The 24,637-nt window shown below is 40.0% G+C and overlaps 1 protein-coding gene across 3 annotated transcripts in view; it reads right to left on the bottom strand.

The window, feature by feature from the left end:
• The window catches only part of AMN (amnion associated transmembrane protein), an 83,587-nt gene that overhangs the window by 37,547 nt on the left and 21,403 nt on the right, over positions 1 to 24,637 (bottom strand). The gene's annotated exons all lie outside the window — the stretch shown is intronic.

Below are 24,637 nucleotides of genomic sequence, written 5' to 3'. Positions count from 1 at the left end.
AACTCCTCTTGTGAAACAGCATTAAAAAGAGACTAAAATGGATATCCTGAGAGAAATGAATGGTGGGACTATGTTTCCAGAAATGAGAAGTCACTGATTGTAGGGATGATTAAATGGAACTTTAGCTATGACCTTTCTCATATCTGATATATTGTAAATAATCATTTATGTCTTTGGAGTTTTTAAAAATTTGTCACATTGTTAATAAATTAAATAACAATCACTCTGATGTGTATTTAAGCCTAGTAGTTAGGTTAAGAGGATGTGTGTGTGTATCTAGAGAGACAGAGAAAAGCAAATATTTATGGGGTAAGAGATTTATTGAATAATACTTATAACAAATGCATATGAATATTAATACTATAAATAAATCTAATGAAGTAGGATTCAGAGATAATTAACCAATTCCTAGGAGAGGTTGTGACAAATACATAGGAAATATCAAAAGATTTCTCAATTATCTTAGAACAAAGGATAAAAGAATGAATAAAGGAAATGAACCAGGTAAAAAGAGGAGTAACCATTCCACCTAGGCTACACATGGGGGAATCAACCCCAGAATCCTGTTATATATGGGGTCTCATCTGGGATGCTTGAATTTTTTTCTTTCCTATAAGTATTTTTTTTCTCATTATAGACTAATTATAATAATAAAGGCAAAGTCCCTGACCGTGCTACTGATGAACAAACATGGGATTGATGACATTCATTTGCCTATATACATATATATATATAAATTTCATACAACTAATTTCATTTTTATTGCTTATATACTGCATGTTTCATGATTTTTTTTAGCATTAAAATTATAATTTTTATGTTGCCACTACTTGAAAACACTGGAAGTTTATACATTTTTATTGTACTGTGAGTTTTTATGTGAGTATTGAGTATTTTTAAAATATGTATTATGACTTTTTTGAAGTAGAAATTCATGGGGGTGGGAGTCTCCTAATTTTAGGCATAGACTCAATAAAAATAAAGGCATTATAAAGTGTAGCCTTCTCTTGGCACTGCTAAGGATGCTTTGACTGAAAAGGTAGCCCCTCCCATGATAAGGTAAGCTAACAAGAGAGCATGCTTGGACCAGGAGAGTCAGGTACAAGGAAGCAAGAGAAGCAAGGCTGCAGCTGAGGGAGGTTCCATACCAGGACTATAAGGAATGAATTCTAGGATGACAGCGCTGAACCTTTGCAACCAAATGATTCTGGAGAGGGACCAAACAGGACTGAATTGCTGGAACCATTTTGACTCCTGAGACTAGAGCTGGTGATTCTCATCTCCCTCTTCCCCTTTCTTTTTATCTCCCCTGAGTGGGAGTATGTAGTTGTGTGCCCATCTTTTTGAACCTTATCTCCATCTCTTAATAGTTTATTAACCTTTCCTGGTTACCTGTCTGAAATGTCCACTTTTATGACATGCATGCTTAAACATTGCTTTGCCCACCTCAGTGTGTCATTATACAAATGTGGCAGAAAGGGAAAATGGTGGCATACCCACAAAGGAAGAGCAATAGAGAGATTGAAAACTGGTGATCTGTCCAGGTGTTATTTTTCTGGCTGCAGCTAGGGAGGAAAAGAGAATTACTGATTCATATTCATAGTTTTCCAGAAGACAGTGGTGAGAGATAAGAGTGAGAGAGAAGGAAAAGGAAGACAGAAAATGACATGTTGGGATCTCTCTCTTTCAGTGATTCCCAAAGTGGGTGCTACCGCCCCCTGGTGGGTGCTGCAGCGATCCAGGAGAGCAGTGTAGTATACAGAATTGGGGTGATATAGTTTTTTTCTAGCTTTGGCTGAGTTCCAAAAGCTGTTAGGGGTTTGGAATCTTGAGGAAGGGGCAGTTGGCTGGATCTTCCGTGGAGAGAGGTTGTCAGTCAGCCGAGCTGCTTGATTACCTAGCTTTAATATTGAAATTTAGCCTAGCTTTGACATATCTACTTAAGAAATTATTATTTAAGATAAACCCTTTATATCTTCCTTTCCTAATACCATCCCTGCCTTACCTCCCTTACCTTATATGTCTGTGGAGTTAATAAGGAGAGTAATTAGAGAGGAGTTAAATCTGTGAAGGATTACCTAATTGACAGCATTAGTTATAGTTAGTCAGTCATCATTTATTCCCTTTAGATAGCAATAGCACTTTGTAAAGCTGAGTTTAAAGGCAGGCCCTTATTCAGACTCCATCTTTGCTTCCCTTCCCCCACCTGAGGTTCCTGAGACAACTGATAGGGCTTTCCTTTGATCCACCTTCCTAACAAACATCCTTCAAAGAAAATAAACCCCTTTGTGTTTCAACAGCCCTATTAGTATAATTTGTCTGTTAGTTATCAAGAGGGAAGAAGAGGGAAAGAAACAACATACTCTGGGCTTAGAGGGAAGCTGGGCATCCATCTTGAAGGAAGGTGTTACTTCAAAACAAGTCCCTTCCTGTGAAATTAACTAAAACCTGTTTGTTAGTTTCAGTCTAGTCTATTTCCCTCAGCTTGTGTTTGAGTCTAAGTCCCAGTCTGTAAGCCTGCTGTGTTTGTCTGTTTAGTTTAATTTCTCTTCTCCCTGAAGATCTCTGTTTCCCTTCTGTGTTATACTCCTGACTTCAGTCCTATTATACCCTGAATCTCCTTTAGTCCCAGCCTACCTGTAACTGAGATTACCCACTTAGCAAGTCTCCAACATCCTCCTTTCAAATTCCCTTATACCACACACCTTTTCTCTAATTACCCACATAACATCAGTGATGGCCACAGGTGCATTTATCTTTCCTATTAATTGCTATTAAAATTAAAAAAAATTAATTTCCAGGGGGCTAAGTAATATTTTTTCTGGAAATGGGGCGGTAGGCCAAAAAAGTTTGGGAACCACTGCTCTAGATGTATTGTTTTGTTTTTTTTAACCCTTACTTTCTGTCTTAGTAACTACTCTAAGATGGATAGGCAAGGACTAGGCAAATGAGATTAAATGACTTGCCCAGGGTCACACAGCTAGAAAGTGTCTGAGGCCAGATTTGAACACAGGTCCTCTTGACTCCAGACCTGATGCTCTCTACTGTGCTACCAGCTGCCCCTAGATGACGGTTCCACCAATATACAAAGGGCCTTAAATAGACTTCAGGGATGGAATTGGGGGACAGGGGAATGACATCTTTATTTTCACTTACCTCTAACTGAAATCTAGCATTTCCTTCAATTCTGAATTTTTAAGAAAATTATCCTGAAGAGTCCATAAGCTTTATCAGACAAAAAAAAAGTCAATATCTGCTCTGGACAATGTTAGAAGCTAAAGGGATTGAGGCTGTGATGGGCTTTCCAACAATGGGAGGCAGGAACTTTGCCTCATTCTTGCCCATTTTTTCATGGGTTTGGTTTGAAAAGAACCATTTCCCCAAGGGGAGAAATTGAGGGAATGACCAGATAGAGGATAGAGTCTGAAAGAATAATAATCCCTTAGCAACCCAGCCCACCAACCCAGCATAGCATCCTACCATCAGCCCACTGTTAGACAGGTTAGAGAATTGAGAGATTGTAAAGGAATTCATAGCAAGATCAGGGTTGGGAAGGCTCCTCAGTTAAGACTATGAATTCCTGTAAAATCATTTCATGTAAAATGAACATATACACCAATAATAGAAAGCAATGATTGGAAGCTGAATTATACCCTGTGTGAGGAAGATGTTTGGAGAAAAGAGGCTTTATTGAGAAAGGGGGGAGCAGCAAGGAGTCAGAAGGGAGTTCTGAAGTCAAAAAACGACATGTTCCTCTACAGCAGAAAGAGAGCTATTTCTCCCAGGGTGAGGTAAAGAAGAGCTAGCTCCACAGATATGAATAGAGATGCAATTTCTGTGAGTGAGGCTGAAATAAGAGATATCATTAGAGGGAATCATCCTAAACCAAAATTAGGAGGCTCTCTTGCATGAGTGTGTGTGTGTGTGTGTGTGTATGTGTGTGTGTACATTGTCAAGTCCTTGTCTGCAGCAACAAGATGACAGAAACATCATAGAACGTGAGTTAGAAAAGATAATTAACAAAATGGAATACCGCAGAGGATCAGCTTTTGAACTTTGAAGGAGTTCTAGACTAGACTTTTATGGCAAACTTATATTCAAAAACTAGAGATTGGACAGCTAGTGGCTTAGTGGATAGACTGTCTGGGCTGGAAATGGGAGGTCCTGGGTTCAAATATGACCTCAGACATTTCCTAGCTGTGTGACCCTGAGCAAGTCACTTACCTTCCATTGCCTAGCCCTTACCACTCTTTTGCATGGAACCAATATTCAGTATTGATTTTTAAATGGAAGGGTTTAAAAACTTTCTCTAAAAATGATTTGGTATTGTGAGAATGCTACAACAAACATATTGTTAAGGATTAGGGAAAGGAAAAATAAATGTTTACTAATTTTTAAAAGTAATATTCAGTTATGACTATGGTCTGGATGCATCCATCCTATAAGTGATGTCCCTGGAAAAATGAATATCAGTGAATTTCATTTCACTATCATGAAAATCATTGAAAGAAAGGGAAAAAGACAGAGCTGGTATGAGATGAATTCCAAAGCAGCTGCCTCAAGAAATAAAGAAGCACCATAGGCTAGAGGTCATCTTCATTCTTTAGATAGCAACAATTTGATAAAAGAATATCTCCAACGAGAAATAATCAGACAAGAAGAACTGTTTTCTGTTATAAATGTGCACTAGTTGGTCATAAAGACATTGATTGTACTGGAGAGGAGAATTATCACTTGGTTCAGAGGAACTTGGTGCCCAAGGAATCAGTATCATGAAAACGGGCAACAGTATGAGGCCCAAGGTTGTTATCAAGAATTAAAGCCAGAGGAAAGTTTTGCTGGAAATTTTTTGCTATTCAGAGGATATTAGAGAGACTGGCAAACCACCCAGAAGAGCTTAAGTGTGGAATATCTCGCCTAAAGAAGAAATCAGAAAGTGAGGTAGTGGGAAAATATGCATTTATGAGAAATCCAAATATTCCCACTGTGGATAGTTACTGAACAAGACATCAACTTGCTACAAAAGAACTATTTAAAAACACTCCAAAGCAAACTGCTACATTGAGGCAACTGTTTAAGAAGGTTGAAAGGAGCAGTTGGGTGGATTGAGAGCCAGACCTAGAGACAAGGTAGGAAGGAGAGGGTCCTGGATTCAAATGTGGCCTTAGACATGTCCCAGCTGTGTGACCCTGGGCAATACTGTGTATTACCCCCCAATTGCCTAGCCTTTATTATTCTTCTGTCTTGGAAACAATACGCCGTATTGATTCTAAGATGAAAGGTATGGATTAATTTTTTTAAACCTTTACCTTCTGTTTTAGAATCAAAACTGTGTATTGGTTCCAAGGCAAAAGAGCAATAAGGGCTAGGCAATGAGGGTCAAGTGACTTGCCCAGTCACACAGCTGGGAAGTGTCTGAAGAGACATTTAAACCTAGGACCTCTCATCCCTAGACCTGGCTTTCAATCCACTGAGTCACCCAGCTGCCCCTGTAAAGGTTGTTTTTTTGTTTGTTTGTTTTATTTTGTTTTAAGAAGGCTGAAGCCCAGTTTATCAGTCAACCCAGAGAGCTCTGGAGAAAGTGATTGCTTTGAGGAAAGCAGTCACTATATATAGAAACCCAACAAAGCCACCAAATTCTTCATGTGGAGGGATATGAGAGGAAGAGAAGTAAAAGTTCTACCTCTAAAATAAGATGTCCCTCTTTTCTATCTTCCCTCTACCTCAACGTTTCATCAGAAGAACATTCAAGTACATCTCCATTCTACCTAAATTGGTGGTAGGAATGGGGTCCTGAGGTTAATTGACCATATAAGAACGGGATTTGGATTAGAAGGAAATGGCTAGGAAGGAGACCTGTCAGTTTTAGTGCACCAAAGCATGCTTCTGTGGCGTGACATTAGATTGTAAGCTCCTTGAGGGCAGAAACCATCATTTGCTTCCTTTTGTATCTGACACTTTGTACCCTGCCCAGCACATAGTAGGGGCTTAATAAATGTTTGTTGATTCGTTGATTGGTCCACCAGTGCATATATTTTGGACAGATACTGAGACTTACAGGGACAAGGAACGAAGAGATATAATATAAAAGGTCAGAGGCATTATAGAAGTCATTTATTTTAATACCCTCACTTTATGAATGAAGAAAGACTCAAACAGGAGCTGGGACTTCCTTGAGGTCATATAAAGTAGTGAGTAGCAATACTGGCACTCAAACTTAGGTTTTCAGACCCCAAATAGAGTGCTATTTCTAATGCACCATACAACTTTTTAACTCATTTCAATTTAATCCAATAAAATTGAGTTTTATTCAATATGCAGTTATTAACTTGAATGCTGCATGAAATACCCCAAGTGTTGTAGATCCATTCAGACTGGCTCACAAGAATTTTATGAAAAACTTTATAAATTCTTTCTACTTATACTAATATCCAGACTCTGGATCACAGTGGCTTCTCCTGTGAAAAGACTAATGGGGGCTCAGGCCTCTGCCAATCAGTTATAGGCTGTCAGGACTGAATTAATACAGCTCTCAAAATATTGCTATTGTGTAGTAGAAGATATAACAAGAAATTAAAGAAGAGAGAGAAGAAAAAATGTTCTGAAGGAAAATAAATTGTTAAAAGAGAAAGCAGTAAACTTTATCCAAGAAATGGACTCCCTAAAAACTAGCATAAACCAAATAAATATAAATGACTTCTATGAGATAGGAGGAGAGAGTAGAACAATATGAAAAGACTGAAAAAATGAAGAGAACATAAGATAGCTGATGTAAAAAAATAACTGCCTTGGAAATATGTTGAAGAGAGAATTTAAGAAGCATTCCCTGAAAACCATGATTTTATAAAAGTAAAGATACTATATTTCAAGAGGCCATAAATGAAAACCTCCCAGATCTATTTAGAACTAGAAGGCAAATCAAAGAGAATGAATCCACCAATCATCTCCTGAAATAACCCCCCAAAAGGAAAAGTCTCATGAATGTCAAAGTTAACATCCAGAGCTTCCACAACAAAGAAAAACCTATTTCAGGCAATCAAAACAAAACAAAGAATCACAGCCAGGCTGATATAAGACCTGGCAATTTCTATCAGAAATGAGAAGAGATTTGGGACTACAATATTCCAAAAGGCAAGAGAGCTATTAGGTTTACAACATTAGGATAATCCTAACTTATCCTGCATAGTTGAGTATAATCCTACAGGAGGGAAAAATGGATCTTAAATGGAATAGAGGAATTTCAAATACTACTGATCAAAAGAGCAGGAACTTTGAAATGTAAACACAAGAGTCTAAAGAGACCTTGAATGGTAAACTCATTTGAACATTTGGAAGGAGTTATATGATAGTATAATGCTAATATTCCATTGGAGGGAGAAGAAATGTGTCTTCAAACTTAATTATCATCAAAGGGCACTGAGGGAGCTAAAGAAAAATGGAGGCCATGGGGATGGATTGGTTCTAAGAGAAGTGAAGATAAAAGGATGGATATACGAGTGAAGACAGTAGGAAGAAAAGGGTAGAAGTTGGTATTTCTCATAATTGGTATACCTGAGAAGAGTACACAGATCCAGAGGAAAAAGTGGGGTGGGGGAGAGTCCATGAAAGCATATTAAATTAACCTCATTTTTATCTGATGTGCACTAAGAAGGAATGAACACACAGAGATAAACTGTTTAAATAGAAATGCACTAAGAGGTGAATAAGGAGGGAAATGGTGCTGGGGAAGGAAGTCAGAAGCCCAACAAATTCCCTGATACTAAAAGGCAAATTAAAGGGAAGAGGAAAGAAGCAAAGATTGTAAATTCCTTGAGGGCAAATACCAATTTGCTTGCTTGGATTTATATTCCCAGTGCTTAGCATTGAGGAAGTACTTAGTAAATGCTTTTCACTCATTTTACAGGTGAAGAAATGGAAGGAACAAAAGTTAAAGAGACTTGCCCAGGGTCACACAGAAAATAGGTATCTCAGGTAGGATTTAGATTCAGGTCTTCCTGACTGCTGGTTGTGACCACTATATCACCTAGCTGCAAAGAAGCAACTATCTGAAGAAGATGTGCTGAGACATGCTCAGTAAAAAACACTAGATCTCATCATACTTATTGTTGATTGACCATATAAAAGAAAATCAGTTCCCTGGAACTTTAATGCTCTCTTTTAGCAAAAGTATCTTCAATACATCTGTCAAAAACCATACATTGAAAGATATAACAATAGATACAACTTTGTTCCCTGACCCTCTGATTTTTTACAATAGGCTATGGCTAAAACAGGAAGCATGCTCACCATAGGTATTTGCCATTGACATAGGATAGATTATGCACAGAAATGCAGTTGAAATGGAAGCTAATTACCAGAGATGGCAAGGTCCTCCAGATGCATTTATTTCCTTCTTGTGTTGATTGCCTCAACTTGGGCTGAGGGTGAGGAGCAGTTTCCAAGTTTCCTAAATGAGATCTGTAGTCACCCCAAAAAGATATAGCCTAAATCTCCATACAAGAAAATTTTAGCGTATAAAAAATGTCTATTTTCTTTTTCTTTTTTTTTTATTTTTATTAAACCCTTACCTTCCATCTTGGAGTCAATACTGTGTATTGGCTCCAAGGCAGAAGAGTGGTAAGGGTAGGCAATGGGGGTCAAGTGACTTGCCCAGGATCACACAGCTGGGAAGTGTCTGAGGCCAGATTTGAACCTAGGACCTCCCGTCTCTAGGCCTGGCTCTCAATCCACTGAGCTACCCAGCTGCCCCCTAAAAAAAGATGTCTATTTTCTTGACTGTGATATGAAGTTAGATGAAGTTGGTCCATCAGCACAAATGTCTTGGATACATGTCTTGCACAGTCTGATGCAGGTAATCCATGGATGGGTAAACAGGTTCCATAATGTTAGGGGGTGCTTGTCTATATTGTGGTATAGCAGGTGTATCCCCTACAAGTAACTGTGGCAGCTCCATCAATGTCCCCATCAAGGCAGCATTCCTGCCAATGTTTGAACCTGCCCTTCTTTCTCTACACATGTTCCAGGATCAATAGGAGAAGCCTTTTCTAGATCAATATGAGCTGATTTTAAGAGCCAGACACAGATTCTCGCAATAGTCCTAGCAAAACTGATCTTCATTGTTGACTTATTGGAAGAGAGTATGCCCCTAGATTAGGTAATTCCTCTGATGGAGGAGAGAAACCCCCTTGTTGAGGAATTAGATTAAGTAAGGGTTTTCTGGCTGTTAAGGAGCACAATCATCATAAGTAGGACACAGGTGATTCTATTCAGAGGAAGAATATTCTTTGTTTACTTTTCTAAAAGAATTCCAGTAACTGAGAGACATCTTGGGCTAGAAAGAGAAAATTCTTTTATGTTATATGAGATGGGGCTTAAATGATGACTAAAAGGGCCACTAGCAAGAGGCCCTATAATTGGAGACCTGGAGGTCTTGGCTGGCTAATATTATCAACAGGAAACACTAGAGAGGGAATATAGAATGATAGGTGAGCTGTGATCCCATAAGGTGATGGGTAAGCTACAGTCACAGAAGTTGAGAGTTAGAAGGGAAATCGATCAACAGCCTGAAAGGAATCCCCACTGTATTTGACAAGTAGTTATCTGATTTCTTTTTGAAGACCATCAAGAATTTATCACCTCCCAAGGTAGGCCATTCCACTTTTGGACACCCTTAATGCTTAGAAAAAATTTCAAGAAATTAGCCTAAATTAGTTTCATTGTGACTTTCACAATTGTTTTTAGTTCTACATTACTAGGGTCAAATAGAACATGTTCAATCATCCCTCCAAGCAAAAGTCTTTCAACTACTTGAAAATAGATGTTATCACCCTCAAGTCTTCCCTTCTCCAGGCTGCACATGTCCTGTTCCTTCAACCTATCCTCATGTGACATGGACTCAAGGGCTTTTATCATCTAGGGTGCCCTCTTCTGGACACCCTCTAACTCATCAATGTCTTTTTTTCAACCATCGTGGCAGAACTGGACACAATATTCCAAATGAAGTCTGATGAGAGCAGAGTATACTGGGATTATCCTCTCCCTAATCCTGGAAGTTGTTCCCACTGATGCCCAGATTATTAACTTTTTTTTAAAAATTAACTTAAAAATATATTTCTCCCCAATTAAATGTAAAAACAATTTTTATCATTGAACCATTAACAGATACTCTTTGTGTCTGGCCATGAAGCAAGTTTTTTGTTTTGTTTTAACCTTTACCTTCTGTCTTAGAATCAATACAGTGTATGTATGGGTTCTAAAGCAGAAGAAAGGTAAGGGCTAAACAATGAGGGTTAAGTGACTTGCCCAGGGTCACACAGCTAGGAAGCCTCTGAGACCACATTTGAACCCAGGACCTCCCATCTCCAGGCTTGGGGCTCCATCCACCTAGCTGCTGCCCATGAAATGAGTTCTGAATCTCAAAGTTGCCAGTGAGTGGTCTTCCAATTTTTTTTTAATTTTTGCAACCTTAATAAATTTTTTCCCTGGGTACGTTGGGAGTAGGGGATGCAGTTTTCCTAATGATATCTGCATAGCTACTTCTCTGGGATAGAATATAATTGCCCTGAGTCACTAACGCCAAATTCAGAAGAGATTAGGCAAAGAGGGAAGAGTTGTGAAGAGGGATGGGTTAATTGTATTGCAGACCAGCTATAGTATGGAGGATGGAAGGTGACACATCTCACTGCTCATGGTCACACACCCATGAAAGACTGATCTCTAGTCCCACTTGTAGAAACAACTACTTTAAGTACTGGTCACTCCATAGCCTTGCCTTCATTCTCCCAGGTTTATGACCTTAGGGCTGTCCTGGACACTTCATTCTTCCTCCCCCCCCCCCCCCCCCCCCCGACAATGCCAGTCAATGAAAAAAATTGTGTTATTTCTATCTGTACAAATCCTGCCCCCAACACACAAACACATATTGGCATTGTCCATCTCTTAGAGTAGTTGTTGCCATAAATAGATAATTCCCTTCTCACTGTTCACATAGCCACCACTTTATCATCTTTCACCTCCTTTGCAGTAGCCTCCTGGTTGGTCCCCTTGTCTCAAATTTCACCCCACTCAAATCCATCTACCACACAGTGATTTTCCTAAAGCACAAGTTGATCCTACCCCCACCCCATTCAATAGCAACTTGTTACCTTAGATTTAAATCCACATTCCTCTGTCTGGCATTTAAAACTTTTCAAATGTGGCCCCTTTCCCTCTTTCTAGACATTTTTTTTAACCCTTACCTTGTCTTAAAATTGATACTATTGGTTCTAAGGCAGAAGAGCAGGACTCAGGGTCACACAGCTAGGAAGTGTCGGGACAGTTTTGTACTCAGGACCTCCTATCTCCAGGTTGGCTCTCTATCCATTGAGCTTCCTAGCTGCCCCTTTTTAGTACAACTCTTCTCTACAGTCTTTCCTCCAGCCACTCTGGCCTCTTGCTGTTTCTCACTATGTTCCACCTCTCATCTCTCTGTCTTTACAGAACTGTACCCATGCTTGGAATTCTCTGACCTTTTCTCTCTGTGTCTTGATTTCCCCAACTTCCTTCAAGACTCACCTCAAGTCTTACCTTCTATTTGAAGCCTTTCCCAGCCTGCCCACCACCTCCCCCTCAGCTGATTGTGGCTTCCCCTCAAAGATTATCTTTCATCTACTTTCTATATATCTGTTCTGTTTATAGTTATTTACATGTTTTGTCTTCCATTTGAATGTATGCTCCTCGAGGGCAAAGATAGTTTTTTGCCTTTGTATCTTCTAGCCCCTAACACTAAGTGCTTATTTACTGACTATCCCTCATGTCTAGAATGTTCTCTTTATCTCTCCCTATTAGGATCCCTGGCTTCCATCAAAACTCAGTACAGAAAAACTCAAAACCAATAAAAAAAAACCCTCAGCTCAAATTTCATCTTTGATAAGGGGCTTTGTCATTCCCCATCTACTAGTAAACTTCCTTCCTCTCTGTATGTCTCTTGTATATACTGTAAAATGGTCATTTTGGCCAATAAATAAGGTTAGTGAACCTCACTCTGTTGGTGGTGACTTTCTGTCAGGTCTGAGCCAGTTATAAATCCCAACCTGACTAATAGCTTTTGACAACAACAGGTTTAATAAACAGGTTTGGGTGAGAATGGAGGGCTTAAGTAATTTCCCTATCACTAATGAATCACTACCTGTCCCAGACCCAACTGACTTTGCATAAAGTGTCTCTTCAGTCCCCAACAAATGTTGAGGTTACACTTACTGCCTCTCTACCTAGAATTCCCACCTTCCTGCCTTGCTGCCTATTCTAAGCCCATCCAAATGGTCTCTTGATAAAAGTCCAGAAGAAGCTGTTAGATCAGGAAGCTGGTGTCAGAAATGACCAAATCATCACAGTCTGTGGCCAGGGCCACTGAAGTAACTATAAGTCCATGTCAATATTGTTAAAATCATTATCTGGGATAAGATGGATGCCACCTTGACTGCCAGGGTGTAACCTGCACCTGACTGAGAGAGAGCTAGTGATCAATCAACACCATTGATAGTAGAGCTGAGAGAGTATATAGATCATCTATCAACATCAATAGCCTTCCCTAATCTCTGGCTTGGCTGTGGCCAGGTCAGGTCAGAGTTAGTGAGAGGGTGAAGACCTCCAGTTTCTACCAGTCTAGCAATATCCAGACTTGATCAACAATTAGTTTAGTAGCCAAACAAATAGCTATAGGGTTCCCAGGTCCTCCAACCTATTACCTTGTTTTCCTTTCCCCATTAATAGTTAATACAGTGATTTACCAAAAAGTACCTTTCCTGAGTGGTTATTTTACCAGTCAGATAACAACGTTTACAATAGCCAATCAATAACCTATCAACAACTAATCCAACCTCAGATTGGGGCCTAGTGAGGTTAACCATCTATCTAACCTCTCAAAGGTCCTAACCTGGGCAACTGTTTGATTAAGCCTGTCAGTTGCTTCCTTCTATCAGGCGGGTCAGGGAGGACAGGCATAGATTACATCCATAGCTATTGAGAGGAGTGTGTGTTTCCTCCTTCACCAGCTATAGCCAGCTTAGCCCTTGGGTACCTGATCCCTCCTCCATTCATACTATCTTTGAGATCTACATACCATCCATCCTCTAAGATCTAGAACAGTGGTTCCCAAATTTTTTTGGCCTACCGCCCCCTTTCCAGAAAAAATATTCTTAGTCCTCTGGAAATTAATTTTTAAAAAATTTTAATAGCAATTAATAGGAAAGATAAATGCACCTGTGGCCATCACCGCCTCCCTGGATCACTGCAGTACCCACCAGGGGGCAGTGGCGCCCACTTTGGGAATCACTGATCTAGAGGAAGATCTAGACTCTAGATTCTAGAGGGAGATATATGTAAAGATATTAAGAGGCTTTCATTTCTTTTTAACAATATCAACGCTAGGTTCTTCTTGTGAGGTCAATAGATGTTAAGTAAGATGTCTGGGATAAATCAGGAACACAAAAGAGATGATTTGGGTAGATCTCAAACTGGACCAGGAAAGAGCTCAACCAGAAGCTGTCACTCTGCAGTCTCCAATCTCTCTCTCCCAACTGTCAGTTCAGCATCCCCCAGAACTCCTCTCAGAGTTCTGAGCTTTCCTTCTACATTTTGCTTCCTGCATCCAGCCTGCTTCTGTTTCATTATATTTTTACCCACATTCCTCCCTTTCAATACCTATTTGTATATTTGCTAACTCCATTAGAATGTAAGCTCTTCAAGGGCAGGGACTGTTTTTGCTTTTTCTTTGTATTCCCAGAGCTTAACACAATGCCTGACATTTTGTTGTTGTTGTTGTTGAGTTGTGTCCGACACTTTTGTGACCCTGTGGACCATACTCTCCTGGGGGCTTTCTTGGCAAGGATGCTGGAGTGGTTTGCCATTTCCTTCTTTAATGGATTAAACAGAGGTTAAGTGACTTGCCCAAGTCACAGCTGGTAACTATCTAAGGCTGGATTAGAACTTAGGTTCCCTGATTCTAGGCCCAGAGCTCTATCAACTAAGCCAGCTAGCTACCTCCTGCCTGATACATAACAAGTGTCTAATAAATGCTTGCTGATTGGTGTGTGTCCCTGATCAACTAGACTGGAAGGACAAGGCATTCCATCAGGAAGGTAGTCCTGGAACTGGGCAAATTATCTGGAGTTGGAGGCTTCCATAGTTAGACCCATCTGAACTGTTTTTTCCAATGTGGGGGCCTGCCATTACCTAGCAGAGCAGGGCAGGTGGACCCATTCACACTCTTCAGCTCTTAATTTCTCTCCACAAATTCAAGGTCTGCTTAAACTCCATCCATTCACTGCTTTGTCTTGTTTTTTTTCCTCATTCAGGTCAGTGAAACCAACCCATATCTGACTAATCACAAGGGTTCTTAACATTTTTATTATATGTAATAGATTCCTTTGGCAGTCTGGTGAACCCTATGGACCTCTTCAAAGAATGTTTTTATATGCATTAAATGAAATTCATAGGACTAGCCAGAAAACCAATTATATTGAAATCAAGATGTTATTTCCACATCCAAGTTCATGAACCTCCTTAAATCTAGCCATAGATCTCTTAATCCATAGACTCCTTAAGACTCCATAGAACACTGATTTCTCAGCCCTGTTTCCCAAATGAAAGTACTGCACTGGAGGGCACTAGGACCCAGAGCTCGTTCCTAATTTCTCAGGCTCACTTGTGTAGACAGGAGACATCAGACTACAGAGCAAACCTTAATCCTCATCTTCTCAGATTTCCACAGTTCCAGCCTCAAGGTTCCTATCTTGGGGCCTACAGCAGGTTCCCCACTGGTCACACCCCTCTTGCTTCCAGTCACACTCTTCTCATGAGCATCCTGACTCAGCTCCCCTCAGATTTCCTACAGCTGAGTCACTAGCTAATCTCCATCTCTCTTTCCCTCTCCCTCTCCCTCTCTCTCTCTCCCTCCCTCCTACACAGACACCCAGTGTTACAAATATACGGAATTTCTACTTCAATCATCTAGCAATTACTCCATCCTGCACCAAAGCCATAGCAGGTGCCCAATCTCAGGGCTGAGCCACACCACACTCTTTCACCAGCCTCAAGGATGGCCTGGATGCTTTTGACTCAGCCAGGAATCTTTTGGGTACTCAACTACCAGCTGCCTGCAGCTGCATTCCTACAACGCTGCCCCCTCTTCTCTGAATAGCTCTTCTCTTTTCCATTCAGTGTTCCCTGGAATCTAACAGAGGAGTCCAGAGGTGTGTTTGCTGAAGGTGTATCTTTTAGTCATGCTTCAAGGACCAGGCAGGACCAAACAGGCACAAGCCCTAACCAATTCTAGGGCCTCTGAGAAGCTTGTCATCCAGGTGAGGCAGGGTACGCCTCTCCCTGGGAAGAATGGTCCTTAGCAAATTGTCACAACTGAAGAATGAGCCCCAGAAAGAGAATGCATGTGCCTGGGTACCACTGAACTGAAATTAAAGGCAGACAAGAGGGTCACTCAGGATGGGGATGGTCAATGTGGCTTCAGCAAAGGTGGGCTTTGCTCTTAGTGGTGCTCAGGCTCAGCTTCCCTGAATTACAGGAGGCTGATGAATTGTCCCTTCACCTCTACCACTACCCAAAGATACCACTGTAGAAACCAAAGTTTGGAGTCAAGGAAGGGGACCCCCAAAGTCATTCTGGTGATGAAGATAGCAAGGACACATTACCTCCTACAAAGTGGAAAGAAATGTTTCTCAGACATGGACATTTGAAAATTCCAGCCCCTGATCTGGAATGGAAGGCCTCAAGATGAGGTGTCCAGGGCTGGAGGATTCCCTCTTGGCAGAGCCTGAGGAGAGAAGGGAAAGCCAAAAGGATAACTGGAGCTCTTCAAGGCCCTGTCCTGGCCCTCTTTTTTCTCCCTACATACTCCTTCAGTGATCACAATTAAATAAAAATCTATTTATCTAGCCTCAATTTACACCCAAACTAAATATCTATCCTTAATATCTTTTCTAAATTTAAACACTTATCTCCAATTGCCTGCTATACACACATCCAGCTGAATTAAATCCTGTCAGCATTTCAGTTTGAGAAAGTCTAAAACAAAACTCATCATGTTGCCTGGAACCTGCCCTTCCTCCAAACATCCTTATTTCCATCATAGAGTCATAACCTGAGTTATCATCCTTTGGTTTTCTCTCTTCCTCACCTTCCAAATCCAACCAGTTTCCAGGTCCTGTTGATTCTATCTCCACAACATTATATACACACACATCCTCCTCTACCTTAACACAGCCACGACTTTCAACACCTGCACGATAATAGGCCTCTAGTTGGTCTAAACTCCATTCCATTCTCCACGCAGCTACTAAAATCATCTTCCTAAGGTACAGACCTGACCATTCATGTCATTCCTCCTCTTTAAAATATTCCCTGGCTTGCTATTGTGTCTAGGACAGGAGTTCTTAAACAGAAATCCATGAACTCATTTTTTAAAAAAGTAAATAACTATTTCATAGTCATCGGTTTCCTTTGTAAGCCTATGTGTTTTATTTTATGTATTTAATAACATTATCCTGAGAAGAGGTCCATAGCATTTACCAGCCTGAAAAAATGGAAGCATCACACACACACACACACACACACACACACACACACACACACACACACAGTTTAGAACCCTTGCTCTAAGGTTCAAATATAGACTCACCGGCCTGACGTTCCAAACCCTCCTCAATCTGGCTCACGCTTTTCCAGACATTTCATTTTGTAACCCTACCTTATTTCTGTTGAGGGGATCATCATTTTTCTAATCACTCAGGTTTGCACCTTTGGCATCATCATTTTTGCTCTTCCCCCATATCTAATCAATGGCCAAGCCTTCTCCATCCTACCAGTCCACCATTTCTAATATCTGTGTCTCCTTCACTCACACAGCCACCACCCCAAATTCAACTGATCACATCTCACCTGAACTATTGTAGTAGCTTCCTAATATCTCCTTATCACCATTTTCCCCCATTATAATTCAGCCTTTACTCTGCTGCAAAATTAATATTCTTTTTTTCTGGATTATACATGTATTATCATGCAAAATATATTTCCATATTGGCCATTGTTAGAAGAGAATACTCATTTAAAACCTAAACCCCAAAATAAAACCATAAATAAACTCATGTGAAAGATAATATGCTTTCATCTGTATTCTGACTCCAACAGTGGAAGTGGGATAGCATTCTTTGTCATAAAGCCTTCGGAATTGTTCTGGATTGCAAAACTGATATTCTTAAGGTGCCAGTGACCCTCCCCAGCTAAAGAAGTTTCAGCTTCTCCCTATTGTCTCTAGGATACAATACAAACTCCTCTTTCCAGCCCTTAAAAACCTCCTCAGTCTGGCTATAACCTTATTTTTTTTCCCAGCATGATTAAATCCCCCTCAGACTCTCTGCACTACAACCAAATTGGTTTACTTGATGTTCCCCCATACAATATTCTATTTTTTGTCTTTATGCAGGTTGTCCCCTTGCCTTGAATACCTTCTCTCTTCACCTCCACCTTGGGGAATCTTTCCATTTCCTTCAGAAAACAGCCCAGTTAGTACATCTAGGTGGCTCAGTGGACTGAGAGCCAGTTCTGGGAGATAGGAGATCCTGGGTTCAAATGTGACCTCAGACAAGTCCCAACTGTATGACACTGGGCAAGCCACTCAAACCCAATTACCTAGACCATACCACTCTTTTGTCTTAGAATTGATTCTGGGTAAGGTAAGGGTTAAAAAAACAAACAAACAAACACAAAACCACAGTCCAGTTATTTGCTTCTTCTTGTGGTCTTCTTTCTTGACTGGCCTCCATTGTGAACAGTTGCAAATGCTTTCTTCTCCAATAATCTTATTTGTGTCTTATCTTACCTCATCCTGTAACTCTCCCCTCAATACATACAGACACACAGACACACCCCTTTAGTAGAATCTATGCTCCCTGAGGGCAAGGACTATTTCATTTTGCCCTTTGTATTCATGATACCTAGTGCAGTCTCTTGCACATAGTAGGTTGTTTTTCAGTTGTTTCAATTATGCCCAACTCTTCCTGGCTCCATTTGGGGTTCTCTTGACTTTCTTGGCAAGGATACTAGAAGTGCTTTGCCATCATTTCCTTCTCCAGCTCATTTTACAGATGAGGAAACTAAGGCAAAAAGGGTTAAGTGACTTTCTCAGGGTCACATAGATATTAAGTAGTATCTGAGGCTGGATTTGAACTCAGGTCTTCCTGACTCCAGCATCAGTGATCCATCCACTGCACTGTCTAACCAGCCCTCAGAGTGAGTGCCTAATACATATTTGTTGTATTGAAATGAGCTACAAGACCAATAGGAAGAGCATTTTGGAATTGGTACCCTTGAGATTTATAGTACAAATTTTAGTTATACAGAATAATTGACCCTGGGAAAATTGGTCAATTAACAAACAGATGGTTTCAATTTGATAAATACTTAATGACCACCAGACCAAAGGGAATGTTCATAGTGAGCTGATTTACCCCAGGACATATACCCCATCCCAAAGAGTAGAAGGGGAAAGAATGGACCTTAAAAGGAGAGCTACTGTGATTCCTGTAGGGCAGGAGAATTAAGCTATGGGGTAGGAAGGCAGTCATTACTGCCAATAGCCCTAATGAGAGCACCATTTTCTTTTTTCCCCAACCTAAGTTTTCCTGTAGTAGGCAACTTCTAAGTATAAGGAGAGACTAAGCCTCTAGGCTGAACCACTCCTGTTCACTATATCAAGAAACAACTCTTGTGGTCTGGGGTGTATTGGGGCAGGGAGAAGGAAGGAAAGAGTAAGTAGGTACTAAAAGCAAGCACCAAAGTGGTGGAAAGGAAGAAAATAGTCAAGAATACATGCAGGAGATCACTGCAATGAGAGCTAAGCAAGCTCAGAAGACAAGGAAGGTCAGCAGACCTGTGACAAATCTTTCAAATTCCCTGTTTTAGAGATGCAGAAGCTGAGATCCAGTCAGGGGAAATGACTTTCCTTTAGTCTCATGGCAAGTTGTCAGAGGAGCATGTCCTGTCCCTGATTCCTAGGTGCAGGCCCTTTCTACTGTAGCTTACTGCCTTTGATTTTAGAACTGATGCAATTGTCCCTGTGCCCATGCCTCGGTCCACACAGCCCAAGGCTGAGACTTCAGCAAGGCTTAAAAGATCTTGTTCCCCTTGGTTTGGGATACTATGCCATAGGATATGGCTCAGGTCTGGGGACATCTAGGGTTTATCTCTTCTGTCATCCTCAAAGTCCCAGGTGGCCCTGAAGTCTAGATTTAATAGTTCCCTATGGTTCACATCTATTTGATTCATTGGTGTACCTGGCAGTCCTTCATTTATTTCATGGGAAGAGAGAGGGACAAGGTCCTATCCTTGTCAAATATGCCCTTAAATCTTCAAGATCGGGGTACCTTCTCCCTAACCAGAGCAGGGATCCTTTGGGGCTCCATTATGAGTAATGGGATTTTTCAGTCCTTTCCAAGAATTCAGAACATCATCTCATCAGGTAAGTCTAAGGGGGAATTCCCCTTTGGATCTCCCTAAACATTGAAATGGGTACTTTTCATCCTCTCTACCCTGAGTGAGAGGGCTGGAAATCCCTGGGTCAACTGGAGGGCCAAGGCTTAGCCAGGGGGGAAGAAGAAAGGGAGAGTAGAGAATGGCAGAGTAAATCATGATACTTGATTTAATATTACTAAGCCATAGGAGTTGGTCAAATAAGTCAGATTCAGGGAATTCTGGGAAGATATATGAATCTGTGCAGAGTGAAATGAGCAGAATGAAGAGAACAATTTGTGCAACAATGACAATAACAGAAAAGAAAACAACTTTGAACGACTTCAGAACTCAATGCAGTGACCAGGCATGACTTCAGATGACCAATGATGATAATGCCTCCTACCTCTTAGCAGAGAGATGATGATGGACAGAAGGAAGCATTAATGTTCAAATATGGTTGAAGTGTTCATTTATCTTGCTTGACTATATTTGTGACTTCTATTTGGTGCAGGTGGTGTTCGTAAAGATGAGGTGGTAGGTGGTAATAGTGAGGCAACTCCCCACCAGCCCAAATAAAGAGCATCAATGAAACATTTTTTGTCATTCAGTTATTTTTCAATCCTGTCTGACTCTTCATGACCCCATTTGGGGTTTTCTTGGCAGAGATACTGGAGTAGTTTACCATTTCCTTCTCTAGCTCATCCATTTCCTTCTCTAGTTCATTTTACAGATGAAGAAACTGAGGCAAATAGGTTAAATGACTTACCCAGGTTGAAAGTGTCCAAGATTAGATTTGAACTCGGGAAGCTGTTAAAACAAAGTGTTAAAGCCACATAAAAGAGAAGGAGAGGAAAACTCAGAAGAAGACACAGAAAACCAGGGCAATTTTGCATAGAGAGAAAAATGAAACCATTCTTACCCTCAAGAAACTTCCATTCTACTGGAGGGATAATGGCATATGCACAATTAAGTAAACACAAAGGATAAGGTTATCCAAAATAGTTTCCCAAAGGAGAGAGATTTAACTACTGGGGATAAGGGGAGGATAAGGAAATGACACATGAGCTGTGCTTTGAAGGAGGGGAGGGTTTGCTAGACCTTCACTATCCTTTGAGAGAGCCATCTCAGTAAAGGGGTGACAACAGAAACCAGGGGAGATGAGGAAACAGAGACCGTTTCCCAGAACTGGACAGCACCTTAGAGGTCATTTCCTCCTGAGTGAGGCATTGCCCACTCACAGTAATTATAACTTATCTACCTTCTTTAGTTAACACAAGCAGAATACATCATGCCAACTGCCAGGCTAGACAAATTAAAAGGCAGAATTAAGCTTGCTGGAGGCAATATCAAGGCTCTCCGATATGTAGATGATAGCAGTCTGGTGGCAGAAAGAGAAGAAGAATTAAGAAGCCTCTTGATTAGGGGGAAAGAGGAGGGTGTAAAAGCTGGCTGGAAGCTTAATATAAAAAAAAAAAACAACCCAAATCCTGGCAACTGGGTCCATCACTTCCTGGCAAATAGAAGGAGAAGAACTGGAAGCAGTATCTGATTTTATATTCTTGGGCTCAAAGATCACTGTAGCAGGTGACTGCAGTCATGCAATTAAAAGGCACTTGCTCCTTGGAAGGAAAGCTAGGGCATATCTGGTCAGCATGCTAAAAAGCAGAGATGTCACCTTGTTGACAAAGGTCCATACAGTCAAAACTACCATTTTTTTCTAGTAGCCATATGTCAACTGTGAGAGTTAGATTATAAGGAAAGCAGAGAACCTCAGAATCAACTCTTTTGAAATGTGGTTGGATAAGATTTTTTTTTTCTTAAACCTTTCCTTTCTGTCCTGGTATCAATTCTAAGACAGAAGAATGGAAGGGCTTAGGCAATTGTAGTTAAGGGACTTGCCCAGGGTCACAAAGCCAGGACATATTTGAGGTTAGATTTGAACCCAGGTCTTCCTGACTCCAGGCCTGGCTTTCTTCCTACTGTGCTAGGAGATCAAATCAGTCAATACTTAAAGAAATTAATTCAGAGTATTCATTGGGAAGTCAAATGCTGAAGCTGAAGCTTAAATACTTTGGCCACATAATGAGAAGACAGAACCCAACTGAAAAATACTCTGATGATGGGGAATATGGAAGGCAAAAGGAGAAGGGGAAGGAAGAGGATGAGGGGGATAGATAGTTACAGGGAAGTAATATGAGCATGAGCTTGGACCAACTTGGGAAGATAATGGAGACATAGAAAGGCCTGACATGCTATGGTCCATGGGATCACGGAGAGTTAGACATGACTGACTGAATGAACCACAATACTGCCCAGGCACCCGGTAACTGTATAGATATCACTGGAAAAATTCAACACTCTGTCCGCCAGCAAACCCATTCCCTGCCCACCTCCCAGATCACCTCATAGCTGCGACAGGCTCCCCACAGAGGGTGGAGGCTTCAGGCTTGGGCAGTGACCAGTCAGTAAAAGCCCCATCTTCTCCCTTTTCACTTCCGATGGGATGGAGAGCCTTGCTCAGATCAAGCAGACACAGACAGGTTTAACAGATCCTAGCCTGAGCTTTCCTCCAAATCTATACTCCTCTTTCAAACTTGCTTATTATTATTGACTACCCTTCTAGTCACCTAGTTTCATAACTTCAACATTCTTTTTTTCTTAACCCTTGTCTTCCATCTTAGAATCAATACTTTGTATTGGTTTCAAGGCAGAAGAATGGCAAAGTCCAGGCAATGGGAGTTAAGTGACTAGCCCCGGGTCACACAGTTAGGAAGTGTCTGAGGCTAGATTTGAACCCAGGATCTTTCATCTTTAGACCTGACTCTCAACCTCCTGAGCCACTTACTTTCCTTATTCTTTTTTAATTTCTAATTTTTTGTGCAAGTTTTGAAATGTACATAATTATTAGTACAGTGGTACCTTCAAATAAGAAATTAATATTGATTCACTATTAAACATTATGTTAAGTTGAATACATAAATATTAATTAATCCTGAGAATGTTTGCTGAAAAGGAATTCTGAGGTAAAAAAGCTTGGAGATCACTGATGAATGTTGAGTGAAAATCCCTGTGAAGGATTTGTGGTAGAGCATAGGTAAAGAAACACAAATAGGTAGGAAAGCTTTGAAAGTTCCATGTGGAATTTATTATGTAGATATGAAGAAAAGGAAGCCAAACATATCAGAGATTTGTGATTTCACTTATGTACAGTCTTCTTTTTCTTTGTATATGGAAATGTTTGTTTTATTTGGCTTTATAAAATTTGAAATTAAAAAAGAGAAAAGAACAAAGGGTCAAGATTATAAAAGGAATTAATGGGAAAATGTGTAAAGGAAGGAAGACTAGCAGTACTGGATTTTAAACTATATTATAAGACAATAATTATCAAAACTATCTGCAGGGCAATTAGGTGGCCCAGTGGATAGAGAACCAGGCCTGAAGACCAGAAGTCCTTGGTTCAAATCTGGTCTCATACACTTCTTAGTTGCATGACCCTGAGAAAGTCACTTAACCCCCATTGCCTAGCCCTTACAGCTTTTCTGCCTTGGAACTAATACACAGATAGAATTGATTCTAAGACAGAAGGTAAGGGTTGGATTTTTGTTTTTTGTTGTTGTTTTTTTTAACTATCTGATACTGGCTAAGAAAAAGAAGACTGATCATTGTGTCAGAATTAGATGTATAACAAAGAGCAGTACAAGATTATAGTAACCTTTTGTTTGACAAAAGTAAAGATCTGAGCTTTTGGGATAAGAAGTCATTATTTGGCAAAAATTGCTGGGAAAACTAGAAAGCAGTCTAGCAAAAACTAGGTTTAGATCAATATCTTAAACTATTTACCAAAATAAGGGAGATATCATAAGTGAATTGGAAGAATAGAGATCATATTATTTACCAAATTTACGGACAGGAGACTTTATGAATAAACAAAAGATCAAGAGAATTGTAAAATGCAAAAAGGATCATTTAGTTATATTAAATTTAAAAGGGCTTGTATAAATAAAACTATGGTAACCAGAATTAGAAGGAAAGCAGAAAATTATTGGGGGGGGGGTTAATAGTTTCTCAGATAGAGTTTTCATACTGAAAATATCTAAAGAAACTTTGTCAAATTTGTAAGAATATAAGCCATTTCTCAACTGAGAAATGGTCAAAAGACACAAAGAGGCAGTTTTTGGGTAAAGAAATTAAAGCTAAGTATAGCCATATGGGAAAATGCTGTAAATCATTATTGATTAGAGAAATGCAAATCAAACAACTCTGAGATATCATCTCCTCCCTCATTGACTAAAATGATAAAAGGGCAAAATGACAAATTTTGGAAGGGATATGGAAAAATGGGGACACTGATATACTGCTCGTGGAACTGTGTGATCCAGTCATTTTGGAGAGCAATTTGGAATTACACCCAAAGAGCTATAAAACTGTGTTTATCCTTTGACCTAGTGATAGCACTATTGGGTCTGTTTCCTAAAGTGATCAGAGAAAAAGGAAAATAATCTCTATGTTCTGAAATATTTATAACTGCTCTCTTTGTGGTGGCAAAGAACTGGAAATGGAGGAATTGCCTATCAGTGGGGAGAATGGCTAAATAAGTTGTGGTATATAATTGCGATGGAATACTACTGCACCATAAGAAATGACAAACAGGTTAATTTTTTTTAAATAGAAGCCCACATGAAATTATGAAGAGCAAAATGAGCAAAACCAAGAAAGCATTATATACTACAACAGAAATATTATTTGAGGAAGAACTGTGAATGTTCGCCTTCAGAGAAAGAACTGATTAATAGAAACAGGCATGGCATAATTTTATATATATAATATATAATAAATAAATATATAATAAATAATAAGTATATATGTATATATATATAGTCAAATGATGCCCTTCTCTAATGTGGGAAGGGGAGGGAGAAAGGGAGATACCTGGAAATGTTAATGTAACAAACATATATATATTTTAAAAGATAACATCAGAATGATCTATAGCAACATGGAACGTTGGAAAGTATTGGATTTTGAGTCAGAGGATTTAGCCTTGCTACTTCCCACTTGTGTGACCTAGAGAAAAAGTCAATTTCTCTGGGTCTCATTTTCTTTGTCTGTAAAACGATGGGCTTAAATTTGAAGGCCT

This window comes from Gracilinanus agilis, chromosome 2 (assembly GCF_016433145.1).
Source record: "Gracilinanus agilis isolate LMUSP501 chromosome 2, AgileGrace, whole genome shotgun sequence".
In the NCBI taxonomy this organism is placed as follows: Eukaryota; Metazoa; Chordata; class Mammalia; order Didelphimorphia; family Didelphidae; genus Gracilinanus; species Gracilinanus agilis.
This window is presented reverse-complemented; position numbering and strand designations above follow the sequence as displayed.